The 21,339-nt window shown below is 37.9% G+C and overlaps 1 protein-coding gene across 2 annotated transcripts in view; it reads left to right on the top strand.

Moving 5' to 3' along the window:
• Window positions 1-21,339, top strand: part of PDZD2 (PDZ domain containing 2) — a 2,738,687-nt gene that overhangs the window by 1,401,687 nt on the left and 1,315,661 nt on the right. The window lies entirely within an intron of this gene.

The raw sequence follows: 21,339 nt of genomic DNA, 5'->3' as shown, positions 1-21,339 counted from the left end.
TGACATCTGTGTTGATGTGCTACACTGTATATTCCACATTCTCAGTACCCTACTACTGTTGTTTTTTTCTAACAACTGTTTGGTTTTAGTTTATTTATTATATGTGTTTACTGGGAACCTTATCTACTGGAAATGTAGCTAAGCACAAACTACTTTATCAATGAAAGAGAGAGCATGCGAAATAACACAAAACGAGTCTACATATCAGTAAAACAATACATTGTTTGTTTCAACAGTAACAATTCAACAGTCTGTGTGTTTCGATCTGTGGTCTAGCCACGGCTGGGCAAAAAAGTCAACTTTTTAAACCAGAATTTACATTCATTTTACACTGTAAAACATGTATAGTTGGATAACTATTATTAGTTTAATTGTACGTGAGTATTTACAGAAATGCTTGCGTACTGTAAAGGATGACCATGTAATAAGACTAGTCTAAATTCTTCTCTTTCATATGCTTTATCCAGTTCAGGTTCGTGATGAGCCAAAGCTTGGGAATCGGGACTACGCCAGCTCTGTTGTGTGTGGATATGGAGGGTGCAAATGCTCAAAACCAGAATTCTGTTTTAAATATTGTTATTATAAGTTTACTGGCAAAATAATGTTTCTCAATAGCATGCATTTTCTGAAGTATATGAAGTCTCACCTGCCCTCCCCCCCTACCCATTATGTAGTTATTTTAGTTTTCAGTGATTTGACAGAAACCGCACATTTTATGAGGAACAAGATGGAAACACGAAACAATAATCTGGACATTCTGCAAAATTCTGGACAGTTGAGAGGTATGGGTGCAATCCCTGCCCCACCCATGCATACATGCAGATATGCGCACATGACTGGGGGCAGTTTAGAATACTGTTAAAATACAAGTTGTGTTCGGTATGTTTGTTCCGCAAGCAGTATAATGCTTAAAGAAAAAAATGAATCCTTACAAGATGAATACACACACTATTTCCCAAGGAGAAGCATTTATTTATTTATTGATGACCGGAAAAGTCCGACTGGCACAGTGACTGTTTTCAGTGGAGGCCCAGTGAGAAATGCTCCAGACACGTCTTTGGAATATATGTGCATGTTCCCATCTGAGAAGGGAACTTAAATATCTAACTCCAAAAAACGTACTTGGCTATCCATCAAATGCTGTTAATATGCATCTGATTCTGCTAGTGACTTCAGGAACAGCCACCACAATCTGCTGAGTTTACCAGGTAAATCAGGAAGGGGGTAGGTTGCCAGGCCTTTTCTCTGTCACACACACTTATGGACAATTTAGAGTTGTCAGTCTGCCTTCTGCATGCCTTTTGTATATCAAAGGAAGTCAGAATAGCCAGAGAAAGCCCATAAACACAAGGAACACATGCAGACTCTACAGCGAATTCAACTCGGCCAAGAGAACGACTTGCTATAAAACAACAATGTTATTCACTGTTTCAGTGAGCCTCCCTCTTGTGACGTAAGTTATGTATAAAACAGTAAAGTTAACTTTTGTTGTGTAAGTTCAGCAATCTCTTTATATTAGTGGGTAAACAACAAGCTGTACTGTAAATCACAGCCATTCTGTGGTAGATAGTAACTAGAGTTTCAAAGAATACCCAGAGAAAGACAGTATTATTGTTCAGTGAGTAGTGATGATGTGTAATCGTATAGGAGAAGGGAAATGACAAAAAAGAATCTTGTTTGAATTTTGTGGGTGTGTATCTATATGGATCTAGATCAGTTGATCGAGTTTTCAGAAACTCAAAATTCATATTCGCAAGACGATATGATCAAATTTCTGAAAACTTGAAGAACCATGCAAAATCTCTCTCATACTTTTTTATGTTTTTGCAGGGGGCAAGTGCCCGTGTGCCCCCCACACCCCCTGCAAATTATATATACCAACTCCAAGATTCCACTACATTGAGGAAAACGGTAAATTTCCTGATCCCTAGTATACTGCGACCTCCATTCAAAAGTTTCAAGTTTTTGGAAATTCGATCATATCGTCTCGCTATATGAAAGTTTCTGAAAACTTCAACTGATAGGGATCCATCTATATAGATATAAATAGATGATCTGTGATCCTGGGCCCATTTTCCTCTGCAAAATTCTTATTGCAAAGAATGGATTATATTATATTTTCTAATGAGTACAGCAACACAATGTTATTCATCTAAGCTGTTACCTTAGATAGTAAACCTAACTAACAAATAGTGTTAGTAACAATTGTCACCAGTGTAGGTTATATAGTGGAGTTTTTAACCCACACATCTGCTCTAATGGAGAAGTAGTTATCTTAACTTAGGAATATATGTGTTAAAGCATTTGTTTCAGCTCTTACTCCTTCAAGGAAGAGCTGACTTAAGACTAGCAAAGGGCTTTTATCTATCTCTGCTGTCCTTAGTGACCTCAGCTTCACCTAACACCTATACACCAACACAACAAAAAAAAAAAAAACTACTCTTACCCTTATACAGTCCACCTTTCCTTTTTGTACTTTGTTATAAAAGAAAATAGAGACGGCACTGCCACTTCTTCAGCAAGCTGTGACTACTTTCTTCTCCGGTTTATTAAACAATATGTGGACCATGTTTCCGTTCCGTTACAACAGGCTGTTAATTTTTCTCTCTGTCATCGCTCAGGGTCCACAATATGCAAAAACAATGCCATTGTTAAACTCCTGCCAAAATGAATCGAGTGTACTCCAAACATCAACCCCATCTCTATCTTCCCATGTCTAGGGAAACGTTTTGAGAAACCAGCTTACTTCAGCTCACGTCTTACTTAAAAATATGCACTCTTGTCCAGTTACCAACATGGCTTCTAGACTAGCTAAAACACAATTGTTGTACTCATTACTGTAGATATACTTATCAGTATGGCTAAAGCAAATTGACTTGCTAGAATAATTGGCAAATAAAAGCTTTGAACTGATTTATCATACATGTCTGCTGGACATCATCTTATCTGCAGGGCTTAACTCTATGGCTACAAATTGCTTCAAAGGCTATCTTTCCTACAGCTGTAGAATTCTCTGCATAAAATCACAAGAATCTGTTTCAAACATCACCTCCCTAAAGTAGGGAGTATCACAAGGCTTTATGTATACCCCTTTCCTGTTCTCTCTTATGTATGACATACATTTAGTTTGGAAATGTAGCATAAAAGAAAAAATGTTTAATAAACAGGATAACAATGACATTTTGAAAGAAGTGTAGATGTGGCTGTGGCAAAAAGGTTAGGGAGGGTAAATAAAGAATAGAGATTTTATATAATGAGTGTAAATTCTGTTTAAATAATGATTGTGTTTTAATGCATGTATATGAATAATGTGACTAAAACAATAGGGTCTTTTACACCCTCTTGATGAATTTTATTTCTTACTGTCGAGTGTGATATTGTGGTTCAGTTCTTTGCTGATAAGGATACTAAAATCAGGAATTCTGTTGCCCCAGATCTCGAGATGATCATGTTCAAGTGTCTCAGTTGGGTAACTTGGAGTGGTGTTGGGGCATCTATGAATGTCTTGATTATGGCAGTCTTATTAACATGGTTTCAGCTATGAGTTCAACCCTTGGCCCATTAATTTTCTATTTTTCATTCATCTTTGAAGATGGGGATGCTTTTAGATGCCTTGAAGGTGGTGCCGATGATCCCATGCTCAAGAAACCATCTTTCAATCCAAACATTTTGGATAATTACCAAACTGTCTCAGACTTGTCATTTATCAGTATGGTTATTAAGAAGTTGGCCTGTGCACATCTGTATTCCCATCTATTAGGCACATCAGGGACAAACATCTTATTAGAGTTGTGATGATCTCCTGATGGGGGGATCAAATGAAATAGACTATTCTAATCTCACTCATTCTCTCTGCAGCTTTTGATACAGTGGATCATGATGGCCGATCGCTGAACTACTACTGTGGGATCACCAATATAATTTTTGTGTGGTTTAGATCCTGCCTTGCTAGCGATAAACAGTGCGTAGTGTTTCACTTAAATTCATCACATGCATACACCTTGAAATGTGGTATACCTCATAACTTGATCTTGTTTTTCTTTTATTTATTCACCACATACATATTGCTCCTGAGGTAAATCACTATGAAGGATGTTGTCTCTTACCAGTTCTATGCAAATGATATGCAACCGTACCTTTCCTTCTGTCTGAATGCAGTGCCAGATTTTACCAAAGTGAAAGACTACTTGAAGTCTGTCTTGAATGGACATGCTTAAGTTAACTAAAATGTAACTCATCCAACAACAAGACTTTACTAGTTTATATTACTGTTCTGCCATCAAGTATTAGACTGCTGTGTTTGTTATCTGTGGTGACAATCAGCTGGAATTTTTGTCTCAGAGTTGTGATCAGGGCATAATTCTTCATTGATAAGATGACTTTTGAGGATTGGCTGTAAGCTGTCTTGAAAATATATTACTTTGTTTTCAGTTTAGGAATATTGACCAGATTAATTATTAGTTATCCAAACTGGATCTTTTGATGGTTAATGTACTAGTGGTATTCCACTTAGATTACTGTAATGCTCTGTATCATGGGCTTTCAGATTGTGAATTCATCACAAGTCTAAAACTCTGCTGCCAAATTGATTGTTGGCATTCCATTAACTGGTCATATCACCCAGTTTTCTGGAATCTGGGTTTGCTGTCCCTTGTAGCTTGTTGCTTCTTCAAAATCATGATGCTCACATCCTGTGTCCTACTTCATCTGGGTCCTAGGTGTTTTTAAGAGCTTTGACAACCCTATGTCCTAGTTAAGAAGATTCATTAATGTGGTCGAGATGCATGGTTAGAAAGATCTGGAATAATATCCTCTTCACACCTTGCCCTTGTTCTCTAGAATAGACTACCATCCTGGATTTGAACATGAAAGGTGGACTCTGTCTTTTTAGAGGTCTCTAAGTTTTTAAGAGTGTTTTGTAAGCCTGGTAGAAGAGGGAAGCCAGAGAACCAGCACTTTTTAGCAGTGAAAGAATAAGTTCAGAGTAAAATTTTCATCTACTGGAATAAGAGCTGTGAGGTACAAGTTCATAGGCTAACACTGGTTAACAAAGTGTGGAAAAAGTTGGTAGAAGAAAGAACAAAAAAAATATTTAGCCAGAAAAGAAAAAAAATATGCAGGTAGATTAGGAGGCGGTAGACTAAGAGATGTTCTGTAAACATTTCTAGTAAGCTTCAGAGGTAAGTTAAAATATTCAGATAAATATTTTTTTTCTTTTCAGATGGACAAATAGTTGACAAAGTCATCATTAGACATTTTACTTAGTTTGCACAATTTTCATGAAAACAGAGCGGTTAACTCCTCGACCATCACCCCTGGTCAATTTCATGCTGACTGTATTCATGTTCAAATGCCTGAATAAAGCTATCAAGGCTGTATCCTTCTTTACATTAATTTTGCATTAACCTTGGCATCCAGTGATGTTTTTTCACCTCTACTACTCGCATACCTCTGTCAGAGAGTAATCGGTTCTGTTTGGTGTAAGTACTTCTCCCTCTTCTACTAAATGTTCAGTTCATACTGATGCTTCCTTTTCTGTTCTGCAAATTAATCCTCTGTCTGGTCTTGCTGTCTTTCACACTGCTCTGTATCTTTACACCTTGGACTGTTTCATTATTTTCAGCTGCTCTGAGATGCATATTTTTAGCTCCAGCTCCATTTTTTCAGTTCCAACTGCATTTTGAGGTCATCTGAGGAAGGAATGGGTCATTTTACTGTTTTCAAAAGCTGTTACTTGCTTGCAATAATAACCATGAAAATTCAGGGTCCATATTACATAGATGAAAGATCAAAATCTCGAACGCTCGGATGAGTGAAAATACAGGTAATCGCTATTGTGGGGGGCTGTGCCCCTCCATCCCCCCTAAAAATATATTCCAACTCCGAGATCGCACTACAGTGAGGAAAGGGTAAACTTTCCGATCTTCACTGTACCGTGATCTCACAATATTGATTTCAATTACTTGCATTTTCGCTCATCCGACTGTTTGAGATTTTGATTTTTTGTCATTCTGATAGGAACCCGAAAATTCAGACAAGTACTTTTTCTTGCCAGTTTAAAACTATATTGCATTTCAGGTTGTATCAACAGTTGAATATCCAAAATCTGAACATTTAGGGAAGAAATTAAGTGATATAAAAAGTAGTTGTGTATCTTTAGCATGAATACAGCTTTGTGATATCACTGTATTAATGGAATTCATGGCAATAATAGAACTGTAAGTTATACGATTGACTAACTGTCTTATATTATGGACTACTACAAAACAGGGTTTCTAACTTTAAAAGACAGAAAGCATCTGAGCAAAACTTAATTGTATGGGTTGCTGTTTTCTGACTGTTAAGAGTGCAGGAAAAGTCACCTGGCTCTCTACACTATTGTTCAAAGAGTCACTAAATCTGAAAAAGTCATTGAGACAGCCTTCTTGTGCCAAGCCTATCATTTAGTGCAGAGCTGCATTATGTTCCTGAATAAGGACACATGAAGCTGGTTGGCAAGGAATAAGGCATTCCCAAATTGCATGTAGCTCAACACATGTATGCTGACACCCTGAGGAGTACACATGTGGCTCTGTACAGGTTATGGACAGTTGTATTATTATCATAGGAGGTTACTAGGCTAATGGCCCTGGGGCCCTTACAAGCCTAGCCAAGAGCTTATCCCCAAAAAAGACCTCGGTCAACACCTGTTGCCCCAGTCAATGAGGGACACAGTTGGAACTCCTGGGACAAATTTGTGGTTTCTAATCCATTAATCAAGGTTACACTTGAAGAGAGTCAGTGAGGTACTCATATATGTATGGGAAGTCTATTCCAGAGACTGGGCATCATCTGGGAGACAAACTTGTCTCTCCTGCAAGTTTTGTTATGTTACACATTAGATGTAGGCTTTTTGAGCGGGTAATGCGCGAGGAGTTAGAATTATGGATATGGAGCATTTCTAGTAGGGCAGGGTCCGATATTGCCTTGTAGGCAAGACACAGATCACCTGTGAATAATCTGCAAGATACTGGGTAGAGTGAAAGCGCTTTGAGCGTGTCCACATAGGACAGGTGTTGGAGGCCATGGATTCTCTTTGTGAGGCATTTCTGTGGCCTTTCCAATTGGTGCAGGTGTTTGGAAAGATATGTACCAAATTTATTTATTTATTGTGCATTTGTTTACCGGGATAGTCTGAATGGACACATGTCCATTTACAGCAGAGGCCCGGGGAGAAAAGCTCCACATTTAGTACAGAAAAACAAATAGTTGAACAATATGATCATCTATACAGAAGCAAAAAATTGACAATAGATAAAAATGCAACTGTTGATACAAAAAAATTTGACATATATAAAAAATACAAATGGTACAGCGGTAGCATTGTTGCCTCACAGCAAGAGGTTCTCCTGTTCAATTCACGGCTGGAGTGCCTTCTTTGTTGAGTCTGCATGTCCTCCTCGTGGTTGAGTGGTCTCTGAAAGACATGCATGAATGGGCGTGCCTTCGCCGAAGGATGGGCGTCGGGCTGGCAACTCGGCACCATAAAAAAATCTACTGCCAATCATTAGCAGACTGGAGTTCCGCTGTGGCGACCCCTAACTGGGAAAAGCCGAAAAGACAAACAACTTTCGATACAGAAACAGAAATTGACACTGGATAAGCATTATAACTGACCGTAGAGACGGACAGAGACTGCTTAGAAATTAGTGTAAGTTTAGCATGAGCTAGTATAACTATTAGAAATTTGAGTAGAAATTAAAATTCCTGATACTGTAGAAAAATTACAGTAGGAATAAAGGGATATGAAGCTATCTGGGGTGGTAGAAACCATGAAGGTTAGGTAATGCATGGACATAGCCAGAAATTCATTAAGTGTAATTTAAGTGAGTTTTTGAACAGCATAATAGTGGGGCAGAAGATAAAGCAGGGGGGAATGTTATTCCAGGATTTAGCTACTCAATGCAAATGGGGCGTTGTACTCCATTGTTGGCCTAATGAGGGAGGAGTACAGAGAGGTAATAACCTCCTTTTTTTGGATGCAACCCCTTTGCTTATGAGATGAACCAAGTAAAAAACTTTTCTGACTACTGCCACTACATGATGGTCAAATGTGAGATTGTTGTCAACCTGAGTACCTAGGTCTCTAACCACAGGTTGTGAGCTAAGGGGGTTGCTGTTGCTGTAGTAATCAGGAAGGGCCGTATTTTTGCTGAATAGTATGATAATACATTTTTTTGCATTTAACTTAAAGCCATGACTTTGGCATCAGTTATTTGTTCCTGTGAGACCCTCTTGCAGTATATTAACATCATTTGGGTTGTCAGTGACAGCAGCTAACTTAGTCATCTGCCAACTTGGTCAGCCACAGGCCTTATGTCTTTGCCTGGACCTCTGTGAAGTAGATCTCAAACAGTAGGGGTCCCAGAACAGATCCCTGAGGAACACTACTAGTGATAGGTCTGCTGTCAGAGGTGGAGGTGCCTATTATGATCTTGTGGGTCCTATCAGTGGGCCAGTTGGCCACCCATCTGATGAGATAGGGATTTACACCAAGTTGTGTTAGCTTTTCGATGATGCCCGAGTAGGGGGTTGTGTCAAAGGCCTAGGCCAAGTCAAGGTAAGTTGTATGTACTGACTTTCCCTCATCCAGGGCCTTGTTGACAGTCTCAAAGTATTCAACCAAGTTCAGCAGGTAAGATCTACCCTTGATAAATCCGAAGTGGGTGGGGTCAAGTGCTTGGAGATTGCCTATGTCCTTGTTTATAAGATCCATAATAATACACTCCATGGCTTTTCAGATCAGACTCGTCAAGCTAATGGGGTGATAGTTTCCAGGGTCAGTAGTGGCACCACATTTGTGCAAGGGGATGATTCAGTTGTATACACATGCCTGACTACAAAGTAGACTGAAACATATAAAAAGAAAATTCTGTGACCTACTGTTACTGTGGATAAACTACAGTTGCTCTGTAGATGCTCTACTTGTAAAAGAAAGACCATCAGGGCCATGAAACATAGTAGCACAGTGATATCACAAATGGAGAACTAGACTTTAATGAGTTGTAAACCGTACCAAATATACAGGAATAGGTATTGAGCTTAAAGCAAAGCAAATGTAATGACTTGTGTGGCCTGTTTCTGCACACTAAATATTCATCTGTACATTAGCAAACTCACACATAGGTATACTGAAGTGCATGCATGTGTGTCTGTATCTATGCATGCATGTCTCTTTGTGCATGTACTTGCATTGTATTGATCTAAACATCCAAAGTTCTAAACAACCTTTGTGTAATTATGTTGTGCATCATTTTCACTGTGCACCTTACAGTGCAGTGCTAGATGTGCTGTCTATATCTATGCATGCGTGTCTCTCTCTTTTTGCATGTGCTTGCATTGTATTGATCTAAACAGCCAAAGTTCTAAACAACCTTTGTGGAATTATGTTGTGCATCATTTTCACTGCACACCTTACAGTGCAGTGCTAGGTGTGCTGTCATGTTTATGAACACAATATACACTCTGTGAACAAATGTTGCATTGTGCTATGAATCAGCCAGGATAAACTCATCAAGAAACTTTATGCCTCTTCTTTTGCTGTGCTCCTCTCGGCTCTGGTGTGCAAAAACACCCCTATAGGGCAATTGAAATACAGAGAATACCCCCTGTGTGGTTAACTGCTGTATTAATATGTCAAGTACAACCATCCTAGATCTTAAATACAGTACACATAGTTCACTATACTGTGTGTATCTACACAAACTTTTGAAGTCTTGGTTTAGTTGGTTCCTTCTACACATATACACACACACACAGCTGTGAGCACTGTCCCCCTCATGTTACTTGATTTATTTTTTTTAATTTCCAATGTTAAGATTTCATTATTGTCTCCCCCAAACTTTGATTTCAGTCTTCTACCATGCTTAAAATGCTCCTTACACCAACCATTAGCACTGGGTATGTATTAGCAGGATGCATGGACTACCATACTGTACACAGTCTCTTGGTGGGTGGTCTGCATTTGGCATAACAGCTCTGTGTTCATTGTGGGAATGTATAGTATACTGAGGATGCTGATAATGTTGTAATTTCTACCTGCAAAATACAAATAAGGTATGCTGAATGGTATAAATATGAATTTTGTTAATGAAAGAACTGTGCTTGCGACAATACAGCATACCAGACTATGAGACTGTGAGTGCCCTTTCTTAGAAACTGTCTACATTGTAAGACTCCAGTCATCACCTATGTGTTGTATTTGATGTAAATTCCATTTACTCAAGACAAGCTGAGAAACTCCAGATAATGAAAGACGTTTGCAAGATGTTTACTGATGTTGAACTTTAGAAAACTGTGCTTCAACCAGCTGCATGAGCACACACAACTGTTCTTTTTCCATATGCTGTAGTGCCCTTGCTCACCTCTATTAATTTTATGTATAATTAGCTCATGGTTAAGTAAAGTATTTTGTTTCCTTTCTGTTTCTACGGTTAGTTGTGTTATCCGTAATCAACTTAAAATGCTTCAACCATACTAAATATGCAGTTTGTAAAACACAAGTTTGAAAATGCAATTGTAGAAAGTTTGTACATATGAATTGCACTTCATTATGAAGGGGAATGGTCACTGACATGGGAGATAATCTGTTACAGTAGTAATGGTGAAAAAGTCAACTTAAAATGTGAAATAGATATTTAACATTTCTCAAAGATATTTAAATTAAGTACTTCACTATTAACCAAGGATATTGTTATGTTTTAGACCCACCAGAAACTTACAGCTCAATTTTCTAAGTCCATATGGCATCCCAATTTAACTTTGCTTTGGGGAGAATGTGCTTGATTCCACTTTGTAAACATTGTTTATAATTTTAAAGTAAGGCATATTTGGCAGATGGAGCAAGGCTGTGTTTGACCTTCTGTGTATAGATATATATATATATATATATATATATATATATATATATATATATATATATCTGAAATTTATCAGTACAGACAAGATGTATTCTAGAGATGGTCCGCACAAAGTATGGAAATCCAGTGGTATAAGTATCCATTTGCTTACTTCTTATTGATACTCACCAGTTTTTCAACTGGAATAGTACTTGTCCTTCCTGCCAGGGTCAGGTTCTTAAAACTGGAAAAAATAAGACTTGCATTAACAAATAGGCAACACAACTGTGTAGGAATGTGTGTTAATAGGAAGTTATTCTAGTCAGACAGGAAATGTACTGAAGTAAAGTTAATGACAATGCTATCATCAAATAACAGTCTTCATCAAGTTGATCTGTCATGTCGCAGAAGCAATATTAGTGCTTTTGTGCGTACAGAACTTATGAACAGTGTGTTGTTTTACTTTGTCTTGTAAGAAAAAGCAGAACTGTATAAGACTTAAGCTGAGTTGTAGCAGCATGTTAAGTGTCTGCATGGAATGGAAGGAATTCAGACTTGTGCAACTGTGACTCGCTTGGTATTCTCGTCTAATAAAATATTATTGTAGCTAACAATTAGAAGACAGATGTTTATATGCATAACATGCCATAAATTAGTAATTTTCTGCATATCTTGCATTTTTTACTTGTTTTTTTTCTTCTTGTTAAGTTTAAACATACTGTATTTCAAATGATCATAGTTAAGCGGGATTTTATTCAGCGTTTAGCTTTTGCCTATTAGGAAATACATCTAGGAAAAATGAAAGTAAAAGGAGTTCAGGAAACCAGTATGCACACTGGCATTAACTCGCTATTTTAGCTGGAACCACAACTTCACTTACTAGAGTCTGTTTCTTTTGACTTACATACCTCAAAATATTTTAGTTTAGCAGTACCATGGCACTTTCAACCATACCCTACTCTGAATGCCCTTGACTTTCAGATTGATTACAGATTTGCCCAATATGATGAAGTGCCTTGGTATTCTATAACTGACTTTTTTGAAATCGGTATTTCAGAAAAAGAAATTTCAGTTTTTTGTATTTTGTCATAGCCTGTGTGTGTATGGCATTTCAGTTTGTGTTGTATTATTAACACATGCATCACATCACTAACATTGTTTTTTATCCATTATGTGCACTTGTTTTTCATAGCTAATTCAAAGAAACCGCTTCAGACATGACTTTTTAGTTGAATTTGTGACCAGTAAACAAGTGTCAAAAGGGGTTTGCATATTTTCTTCAGATAGTCCTCCTGGTTCTGTATAACATCTGTATGCTGTTTACTGTTTACTGTGTTCATGTACAATAACAGATGTACAAATCTGTTCAAAGGCTGTGTGAAGCCTTGCCAACCAGCTTGGCTCAGGGGTATGCACTCTAAAGATATCTTGAACCTGTAAGAAAATACTTTTTACAGCATTTGTATCTACTTTTTGCAGATGTTAAAAAAAACGAGTATTGTAAGATGGCAAATGCATCAGTGGTTAAGTTAAGCAAAAGCAGAGTCCCACCAGATATTCTTTAAATGGTAATAAAGCTTTAATTCTACTTGTGTGATCTACTTTTTTATTTTTAAGTAGTTCTCTGTTTACTTTCTAATAAAGCTTCCATTACAGAGTGACATCCGTATATGTGGTAATTTTATATGGGTACTTCTCCCTTTGTGACCCTGTAAGTCCTTTTTATGTTTTTTGCATCATTGTGCGTTCCACACTTTGTTCACAATGATGCACAGAATGAATATGCTTGCAACTTGCTGACCAACAGCATTTACAAGCAAATCCCGGGTGGACAACTGTCAGCAGCTCCTTCTGCTTAATGGTGTAAATGGCACTGTAAAAAGTGATTCTTCTGTGCTGGTTAAAATATGGCGTTCTTTCACCTATATTTCCTCAGTCACAAACCCACACACCCTGTAAACAATTCAGGACAACAACTGCAAATATGTGCTACTTCCCTTTGAGCATCATTGCCAATCCAGGAAAAATTGAACTGGTTAGTAGTAAATGAAAGCATGCACCTCACAATGAGACTGTGATATATTCATTTTTGTCTTGTAAATATCATCCAGCATTACATTTCATTGTGATGTACCACATGCAAAAGTTGTTCTAGTCCCTTGCTTAAAGTGCACCCTGTATATTTCAGAAGTGACTTAACTTTCTGAGTACTTGTAAGAGAATGGAACAAGCTCCCTAAAAATTGAGGAGAAGTATCTGGTTTGCAAAACTTTGCAACTCAACTGGAATCACATGAAGAATTAGTCTACTAAAGGCTAGGTGTACATCATTTTCCTAAACAACTTTATTGTGCTCACCTGCAATGTTAATGATCTTCATCCTATATTGTTAATTACTGTAGAATTTTATGCTTTCATTTTTCAGTTCCAGGTGTCTATTTCATGTGTAACTTATGGCTAAAGTCAGTGTTGAAAATGAACCATGCTGCTCTCTCAACTTAACTGTGGGAAAAAAAAACGTAAAGGTTGCACATGTTTTAGGATATTACCCGGTGTCTTGCAATTTCGAAAAAAATAAATGCCCACTTCCATTTAGTAGTGCCATGACCTGTCTTTCCTGCTGGTAGTGTGATTTGTTTTTTAATATCCTTTCCCTATTGTCTGGTGGCTTTCCCAGACACTTTAGTGACTTACCCTAATGTTACAACCCTACTGTTAGTCAAGTGTAAAGTGAACAATGTTTCTTCTCACAAAGTTCATTGCCAAAATGTTGAATTCTGGAACAGCAGTATTTCTGGAATTGTACACCAGCTTCCAAAATACAGCATGTATTTCCTACAAATGTAGCCCCCCCCCCACCAGCTCTGAATGTGCAGGTTTAAGGAATAAAAACAATAGTCAATGGGTAGACATTTTGGAAGAAATTGCCTTGTAATAAAATATATAACCATAAAGCATGGTAAATATGACATTTTTAAATTAAATTCTAGTATATCTTACTGCACGAAATAAACAAAAGGCTTACTCAGTGGTGTACTTGATTTATGTCTTCACCCATAGCTGAATCTCCTCAACTGCTGCTCCTCACAGGAAATCACTGCTAGTGTGGTTTCTACTCCTGCAAGAATTAGCACCACTGACATTGAGTTTGTAGAGGCTTTTCTCTGTTCTTCACAGTTGCATTACTGTAAAGTTAGTATACATAACTAAGTGGGGTAGCGGGTGACTCCCCTTCATGGAAGTGCAGGAGAACTTGGCAGAGAATGCTTTCTTGTGTCTTTCATCAAGGAAAGCTGGCAAGAGTGGATGGGAAACCACAAATTTGTCCCAGGCATCATTGACAGGGGCAACAGGTGCTGACTGAGGTTTCCTTTTTGGGGATAAACTCTTGGCTAGGCTTGTAAGGGCCCCAGGACCATTAGCTTAGTAACCTCCTATGAAGAGATGGAGAGTCATACAGTACTTTGTTTATCCAGAAAGGAAAGCTTAGGAGTCCTCGAAAACTGAGTAGCCTTAGCAGGAGGAGCATGTTTGCCACTCTTCCTACCTGTAGTAGAAGGGCAGAATTGCCTGCGAACAAAGGTAGGCTTACTGGGGTAGTTTCTCTGAAATTTAGACACAGGCGAAACAAAGGCATGTTTATGCACCTGTACGGCCTTACCCTTATCCTGAAGGGACTGAAACAAACCAGCAGCAGCTTCCCCAAACAAAAGTTTAGAATCCAGAGGAGTAAGCAAATTGGGCGTAGGTAGTCACTGGAGAATGAAAATGTGTTCAACTGGCAGAAAATGGACGCAGATAAACAGACTGATGCTAAAAAGATACATTTAGAATGGCAGCAAAGAAGTTCTGATTACAGGCGTGAATGTCACTTTTATGTCCTATGCTATGCAGGGAGCATTTGAGTGACATTTGACATACCTTATAAAAGTAACAAGTAGTCTTTGGTAGATTGGCCAGATGTTGGGATTCCCTGCTGTGGAGCCCAATCTGTTAAGAATACTGCAGCAATTAATGTAAAGACATCAATGATGACCCAGAAGGAAGCAGAATGTAAAAAAATAACACTGTTGTTTTTCGGTCTTGACATAGAGAAAGCATTTCACAGAGTAAGCTGTGATTTTTATGAGTAGGGCAAAGGATGTGTTTGCATTCTCTGATAAAATTATATATTTTATTAGGAGGATTTATGAGAGATCGGAGGCAGAAATTAAAGTTTTTATGTGGGGGTTCTTGTCTGATAAGTTATGTTTGACTAGAGGAACCAGTTAGAGGTGTCCTCTTTCCCCATTGCTATTTGCTTTATGTTTAGAACCATTGGCAAAGAAAATAAGAGACTTAGAAATTCAAGGGTATAACTGGTATGGTAGTCAAGAAAAACTGGCTTTATTTGCAGATGTCCTTTTCTGATTTTATCAGATATAAAATATCATTTCAGTGCTGTAGACAATTATGGGATACTTTCAAGTCTTTTTTTGAAACCAAATTAATGAAGATAAAACAAGGCAATAGCTGTAAACTGTGTACCCACACATAAAAAAGATCAGCAATACCCATATTCATGGGGTATGATAAAATGAAGTACTTAAGAGTATGGATTATAAAGGATTCTGTTTTTGGCAGCTAAGGATATGTGGGAAGAGACTAAACAGAAGATAATAAAAATAATAATAAAAAAAATTGAGAAACTGGAAGCTCTGTTTTATGGATATGGATAGCAAGATACAAGCACTGAAAATGTTTTTAGTCCCTTTAGTTTTATACACAGGTCGGGTATATTTTTATCAACCAGAGAAGAAGTTGTGGATAGTAATTAATAAAATGTTGAAGGATTTTTATTTGGGAGGGGAATAGAGCAGGAGTTAAGTGGGATAAGTTAATTCTTTTAATAGAACAAGGTGGTTGAGATTACCTGAATTGAATGGGTATTTTATGAGCTACACGGTTAAGGCTCCTATACATAACCCAAGCAGAAAGCTATAATTCAAAGTAGAAAAGGATGATGATGAAACTGGGGGGGGGTCAAGAAACAAGGAGAAACTGGGATTTTGGATGCAGATCCTTAGAGAGAATAACAGTAACCATATAGAATAAGATTTATAAAGTAGCAGAAAGTATTCTAAGAACTAAGCCAACACAGGGATGGAGAAAGGAAATTTTGTCAATAGGAATGTCTGCAGTTAGGAGTACAGAGAATAGGCAAGAGGGAAATGGAATTTACTGGAGAAAACTGGCAAAGGAACCAAGGTATTGGGAACAAGTAATTCGAGAGGGGAAGGTAGTAGAATGGGAAGAGGCCAATAATTCATTTGAACTGAAGGCTAGAGACTGCCTTCACTATCAATGATGGATATCCGAGTATAAGCAAAGAGAAAGAAATAAGTGATCCTAAGTGAAAGACCAGCATTGGTAGAGTTTTTAGTAGAATCTAAAATAGAAGCTGCTTTTAAAAAAGGGATAGCTAGTAGGGCAGATAAAATGTTGCATGATAACTATGGAATCAATCAGAGGAGGTTAGAAAAGATTGTGAAGAGAGATTCAATAAGTAATTTACAAAGAAACAATGGGTGATATTTGCATGGCTTCCAAATATGCTGCAGACTCTGGATGATTTAGGATCTTTGTTGGAAGTGTTTACATAGGTATTTTTATACTCCAAGAAGGCTGCAAACAGGTTTTCCTCATATAGATTGCAAATGTTGGAGATGTGATGGGGGAAGAAAGAGGCAATTGGGAACATTATTTTTTGAAGTGTAAAGAGCTGGCAGACTTTAAAAATTCCCTGCAGACTACTTAACAGAAATAATGGGTGAGCAATTTGGTGTAAGTGAGGAAATTATTTTTTTTTAGCTGTGCTACAGAATAGGAATTGCCTAGACATTATTAAAGCCTTAATGAGTTTGATTCTGGTGAATGCCAAAAAAGCAATTACTAGAAAATGGAAATAGACGTCTAAGCCAATTGTCCTAGAAGTAGTGAATATAGTAACTGAGATAAAACAACTGGAAGTGGAATCTTTAGAAAAGCGTAGGAGAAAATTACATAGAAAAAATTAGGGTTGTGGGAACAATACATGCAGAATAATGTTTTGGAGGAGTAATGAGGTTTAATGGGAGGCAGGAATTGAATGAGATTTGTAATGCTTGACGTACAATGACTATATTTGCCATGGTGGTGCAGAGGTTAGTGTTGTTGCCTCACAGCAAGAGGTTCTCCCGTTCGATTTTTGGCTGGAGTGCCTTCTGTGTGGAGTATGCATGTCCTCCCTGTGGTCGAGTGACGTAAAAGACATGCAGGTAGGTGCGTGCATGAATGGGTGTGCCTTTCTTGAAGGTTGGGCATCGTGCTGGCAGCTCAGCACCGTAAAAATCCACTGTCAGTCATTAGCGGACCGGAGTTCCACTGTGGTGACCCCTAACTTGGAAAAGCCGAAAGACAAAGAGACTTACAGTGACTGTATAGATTAGAAATTATGTACAATGTTTGCAACTGAAAATGTCAATATGGTTTGTTTTCTTTAATATAAATGTATGATTGCGTATGTCATAATTTAATAAAGATTTTTTTTTGTTTAAAAAAAAGGTTCATAAGGAAATCTGATGGTAGAATGCAGAAATCCAGGATGATACCAAAAAAAAAAGTACAGATAAAACTGGTAGGTAGAACAGCAGACCAGACTGAAGGAATAGTGTCTAGCTAATAAAGAGGCTAGAACAACTGCTGCAGTAGCAAAGAACAAGGCATCAGAGGCACTCTACCATCTTCTGGAAAGTGAGTCAGCAGATGGCACAATAAATCAGATTGCAAGACCGTGTCAGATAAAGAATATAGTCATCAGACACCAACAACAACCTGCTCATCAGTGCACATGACATCAGATGCAGATATGAATACTTCCAGCAACATCTGAATGAAGAAAACCCCACTGAAGCAGTACTGCCTCATGCACAAATTACACTGAAGGTGGAAAAAGCTCAAGCCTTAAAAGAAGAACAATGCTTAGACAAATGAAGTAAGGGAAACCATCAGGCTCAAATTAGATCTTAGCAGATGTGATTCAAATGTTGAGTTAGAGGAGAATTGGCTCTTAAAGTTACTCCTAGCAGTATGGAGAGAAAGGCATGCTCCAGATGAATAGACACTAAGCATTCCAGTGCCAGTGCACAAGAATAAAGGGGACAGTGTCAGCTGTGGCAAATAGAGAGTTATCACATTTCTGTCATACTGCATGAATGTTTTGGAGAGAGTGATTGACAAATGAATATTAAGAGGAGTAGAATGTAAGATGAAAGATGATCAGTTCAGATTCAGACCAGAATACAGCACAACTGACTAAATGTTTCCATTAAGGCATAAAGTGCTGAAGATGCTGCAAATGAGAAGAGTCTCCAAATGAACACTATTAAACTTGGAGAAAGTATATGATAAGGGCTCAAGCAAGCTAATGTGGGCAGTCCTACATTAGGCCGAACTCCCAGAAGCACTGACAGAATTAATTCAGTCTATGTATAAGGAAGCAATGACACAGGTATGAGTAGTGTTCAGACTCGCAACAAGGTTCCCAGTGAGAGTGCAGTTTCATCTCTGAGCCCAGTACTGTTTATAAATTTGTGATGGACTACATTACCAAACAGGCTGAAGAGGTCAGATCAACAAAGCTGCTGTTTGCCAACAATATGGTATTAGAAGCAGACTTTGAACAGGAACATCAGCAAATGGTAGAATAGAATGAAAAACTGATGGCATACTGAGTAAAACTTAGTACTAACAAGGTACTTGTCATAGTAGCAAATCAGAGAAATTAAAAGTTGAAAACTGAAGTGGAATAGAAAATGGAACAGGTGAACAACTTTAATTGTCTGGGAAAGGTGGTGGAGAAGAGAAGTTTGAATGAAGAAGTCAAAGCTAGAATCAGAGGGGCTGGCACAGAGTGTTTGACAGAAGAATGCAAAAGAAGCTGCAAAGTAAGGTGTACAAAATGGGTTGATGGTTAATCATCAAAGATAATCATCCAATGGCAGCAAAAACTAACCTTTAAACATGCTTTTTGTCACATAGAATGATCATCATAAATCCGTTCATTCAATACTTATACTTGGCCATCTTCAGTACATGAAAGCAAACCTAACCTTTAAACATGCTTTTTGTCACATAGAATGATCATCATAAATCCGTTCATTGAATACTTATACTTGGCCATCTTCAGTACATGAAAGCAAACCTGCCTTTTCTTCACTGTCGTGTGATCTTGGAGTTGGCATATACAATTATCGAGGATGTGGGGGATGCAGCCCCGCACATAATAAATGTCCGGTTTTAATCTAATCTTCCAGTTGTGCTACTTCCTTGTAGATGACCAACTATGAGTATTCGATGAATGGATTTATGATAATGAGCCTATACAATAAAAAGCACGTTTGGTTAGTATTCACTTAAAAGCCATTTGATGGATATTGTCTCTGACGATAACCAGAGACCCACACAAAACAATGGTGTGACCAATACTTCTTTATGGTACAGAAACCTGGGCAGTGAAGGCAGAGCAGTTGGGGAAGGTAGAGGTGATGGAGGTGAAGTGCCTGAGATGGCTGGTAGGATGCACATTATAAGACAGATGAAGGTATGATGACAAAGTAGCTACAGTTGCAGAGAAAGTCAAAAAGAATAGATAGCAATGGTTCGGGTGCATGAAAGTAGAAGATGATTTGGGAAAGACAGGAAAAAGGCAAGAGGAAACAAGGATGTCCAGCAATGAGAAGGATGAATTGTGTGAGAGAGAACATGTGGCATGATTTGAAGAAAGGAGAGAGGAACTGAAATAAGAGAGGTGGTAACAGTTGATGCAACACTCGAGACCATGCAAAAAATAGGAAAAAGGAATTAATAATGACAATTATTTTTTTATAAATGTTGTATATCCCTGAGCATATTTTCACCCACTGCTTAATTATAATTTTAACACCTAGTAGTTTTACCAAGTGATAAGAAGAAAGGAGAACAATTTATCTATAATATTAATACTTGGTGTCATGTTCAGTTCTGTCTCCACAGGGCATGTGACTTCAGGAAGATTAATTAATTGTCCATCCCTTTGCCCCATGCTTAGAAGGTTTTCCCTTGGTGATGACAATGCTTTTCAAATGGCTAGCAATTTGCATCCTTCTCCATTATTAAAATATATTGTAGCCACTGGCCACACTTCTCTTGGTATTGGACATTTGTGCCATAGTTATCTTGTCATCACTGCATATCTATAGATAGTATTATAATGTAGATGTCCACTCCAGCAGTAAGATTGGGTCTGTGCTTCAAGGGATTTTGCCTTGATTTTTTCTTTTTCTTTTTATCCTTCTTCCATGTGTTTAGGACTTTGGGATAGTATTTGGGATTCAACTCGTGAACCAGGTGACTGTGCAGGACCCACTGGAGTAAACTAAAACAATGTATATAGCCTGTTTTACTCTCCATCATGTTTCCTCCTATTTCTGCCTAATTTCTAATTCTGCTGTCATATGGAGTGTGCAGATGATTTTTTCTAGAAGTTAATATAAATTTGTAACTTTATATCTTTAGAATCTAGTGTGTTTTCTTACAGGTAGAGCCTAGTATGAGTGGGGGTCAGAAATTTGGAACTGTAAAGGTGTACATGCCCTTTAACCACAGAACAGAGATGCTCTGCATGGGCCATAGGGGAGTGCCCCATCAAATATGGGAACTGTAAAATGGCCATGTTAGTAGGAAAAATTGTAACTCACTGTAAAGGGCTTTCTTGTTACTAGTCAAGCCCTGTTCTGATGAAACTGGAATTGTTGGACTACTTTCAATGATTCCTAAGTTTTGCCAAAATAAGCCTGTTTAAAAGAACAATGGGAGTAAGAAGCTTCTCCTTACCCCAAGAATGTGCAGTCTCAGACTTTGTATATTTAGAGCTGCAGGGAGTCTAGCTTTTATGGGAAAAAAAAATCATTTTTTATATGTTTTTTTTTTCCACTGGTTTGGTATGATGGCCACCTGCTATGCAATTAGTTCCACAGAATATTTTCACTGCTTAGCTATATGTCCTTGTAGAGGACTAAGTTTGAAAAATCAGTTTGGTAGATTGTGTTTTTATTACCTGTTATTTCTGACAACACTCTACCAAGGAAAAATCAAACGAGTAGTTCAGACCTCTGTGCAGAGTATAGTGAATATGTATTGTTGAGAGGTCAAGGAGGTAAAGAGGACCTCATTAAATAGACTTGTTTGTGTTTGACCTGCAGAAGTACAGCTAAAATTATTTTGTCTCACTCAAGCTTGAGAGAGTAGCCATCTGCACATCTGTCTCAAGTCTTGAGAGTGTTGACAGTGTAACTCTGCTTTTTCTTATGTGTATTAGCTTAAACTTGTTATAATTTAGTCACATTGTTCTAATACTGGGTTGGGTTGCCAGTGCTTTTAACACACATATTTTTACCTTAGCTGCA

This window comes from Protopterus annectens, chromosome 1.part1, assembly GCF_019279795.1.
Source record: "Protopterus annectens isolate FY-2018-M chromosome 1.part1, PAN1.0, whole genome shotgun sequence".
NCBI lineage: Eukaryota > Metazoa > Chordata > Ceratodontiformes > Protopteridae > Protopterus > Protopterus annectens.
This window is presented reverse-complemented; position numbering and strand designations above follow the sequence as displayed.